General features: G+C 55.2%; 1 protein-coding gene across 1 annotated transcript in view; it reads right to left on the bottom strand.

Moving 5' to 3' along the window:
* Positions 1-584: 584 nt before the first annotated feature.
* Positions 585-2,391, bottom strand: part of CELF5 (CUGBP, Elav-like family member 5) — a 20,450-nt gene continuing 18,643 nt past the window's right edge. Inside the window, exon 10 of the mRNA XM_010828439.1 lies at positions 585-1,307. The gene's annotated coding sequence lies outside the window, so the exon portion shown is untranslated. The remainder of the gene's footprint in view (positions 1,308-2,391) is intronic.

Here is a 2,391-nt window from a genome sequence, read left to right as displayed (position 1 = left end):
GCTTTTTTTTTTTCTGGGTCCGTCAACACATTTTGGTAGAAACAAAAGGGAATGCTTTTTTTTTTTTTTCCTTTTCAAAAATTTTTTTTCTCTTGAGCTTATGAAGTTCTCTGGTGCCTCGTCTGGCATGAGGCCCCACCGGATGTCCAATAAAAAAAAAAAAAAACTTGACTCTGTGCTTCAAGGGGGGTTTTCACGGTTTGAGTAGCTATACAGAGGCGCCCCACGGGATATCCCTCCCCGCCCCAACTAGGAAACAAAAAAATCCATTGTTGTTTGATTTTCCCCCCATTTCTTCTTTGTACCTGCTCAGAAAGACCAAAAAAAAGAAAATTCTTTGTAGAGGTATCTCCGGTGAAGGGGTGCTGGGCCAGCGCACACTGGGCTCCTCCGGTGCACGTGGCGATCTTGGTCATGACATTGTGAATTCCAGGCTGGTGATCCAAAGGCAGGGAGGGTGGCTGCCTGCCCTTGGGAGGGGGCTCGAGGGGTGGGGGGGGCTTCCCCCTGCCCAGTCTGCCCCCGACGGAAAGCTAAGGGCTATTGGCCACATGAGTAAGGCTATGACTGGGGGTGGGGGGAAGGGTCGGGGGAGGCCAAGGGGTCTCTTTTGTGCCTGCATCCGGAGAAGGCAGGGCCCTGGGACGCGGGGGCGGGGGCTCAGGAAGCTGCAGCTAGGACCAGGGACACTGAAGCCGGCTGAGCCCTCAGGCCCATGAGAATTATCGGTGGCGGGGGGGTCAAAAGTCCTGGAGGTATATCGCGTTCGTTGGCTGATTCCCAGTGCTTGACCGGCGCCCTGGTCTGACATGACAGTGGGAGGTGGGGGGACACTGGGCTGCCCCGCCAACCTCAGCCCTTCTGAGCGTCCCTGCTGGGTGACTGGCCCAGGGTCACCTTCTCTTGGATGGAAAGAAGTCGGAAAAGTTTGGTCCCATGATCTATACTCAAAAAATATATATACTGTCTATAGCTCTATATATATATGCATATATATATATAGGAAAAGTTGCGATTTCGTTTGGGGAAGCCATGAAGGTTGTGTGTGTAGGAAGCGGGTGGAAGCGAGGAAATCTCCGTGGAGGGGGTAGTGAATCCTTGGCCCCCACCTCAGGAGTCCCCCAAAGACCACGAAGCCCCTTCCCCACTCCATGGGGCCTTGGGTAGCGTTTCACATTTTGGGAAGGGGAGCAGGGGAGTAGGGAGGGGAGGGGAGGGGGCTGGTGTCCAAACTCTGTTGTAATTTACGGAAAAGTCCTGGATCAGTTGGAAGCGGGAAACCCTCCTGGGGTGGGAAGGCCCCTCACCTGGCGGAGAAGGGAGGGGCGTTAGGGCGCCGCGTGAAGAGAGGGGGAGGGTGGGCACGTAGGCCAACAAATCACCTCCCACCCGCTCCCCTGCCCTGGCCAGACTTGGATCTGGGATCCCCAAGGACCCCTATCTTTGCAGAAAGAGTCCATTTTGGGGTTTGGAGGTTGACACACACGGCTTGGAGGGGTCGCTAAGCCCCGTGTCCTCGTCTGGCCACCGGGCACAAATATTTGTTTCTGTCCGTCTCCTCTCCCCTGCTCCCTGTCGCTCCATGAAGCAGCATCCCGCCCCCATTTCTGTTCACTCGTGGCGCTGGAAACAGTGCCTGGTGCACAGTAGGTGCTTAGTAAAGACTCGCTGTCAGAGTTCAAAGCGCGCGGATCACAGATGTTGGCTTCAGGTGGCGAGTCTCCGAGCATGCCCCCAAAGACCCACAACCCTTGAATCTGTGGGTGCTGAACACCCTTGAATCTGTGGGTGCTGCCCTGGCAGAGGGTCTGGAAGCAGACCCTCACTGAACACCTACTTCACACCAGACCCCAAGGTGGGGAGCCTCTGTGATGACCGCGGCAATGGTGGGTTTAGTGGAGAAAAATCAAAATAAGTTATCAAGAGCTTTCCAGGTGGTGGGTCCTGGGCTCAGCTGGAAAAACACCGAGTGCCCCATGTGAATCCACCCCACAGCCCCTGGGGGAGGCGACGTGCATGAGCCCATTTCACAGATGAGGCTTGTCGAGGCTGGAGCACAGTTATAAGTTTCCCCACTGGCCCTGGAGGCTCAAGGTTCATGCCTCCAAAGAAGTGATGAGTTGACAGGGTCGTTCACTCTGATGGTGCAGACATTAGGGGATTTGTTCATTTGTTCAGGGGATTTCCGCCCCCACCCTCACCCCTGGCATGGCCTTGGGTGGGGCAAACATTTCACTCTCTCATCTACCCACTGGGTGTGAATTGTGCCAAAGGAAGGGCTCCCAAAGGGGCCTAGCTGGGAGAACTGATTCTTAGTACAGGACAAAAGCCCCTCCTCACGGCCCTCCTCACCCCAGACCATGCCCGCTTCTCAGGTGAACTTCTATTCAT

The sequence above is a fragment of the Bison bison genome, unplaced genomic scaffold (assembly GCF_000754665.1).
Source record: "Bison bison bison isolate TAMUID 2011002044 unplaced genomic scaffold, Bison_UMD1.0 scf7180017864492, whole genome shotgun sequence".
Taxonomy (NCBI): domain Eukaryota; kingdom Metazoa; phylum Chordata; class Mammalia; order Artiodactyla; family Bovidae; genus Bison; species Bison bison.
The sequence above is the reverse complement of the archived record's forward strand: the minus strand, read 5'-3'. Positions and strand labels throughout refer to the sequence as shown.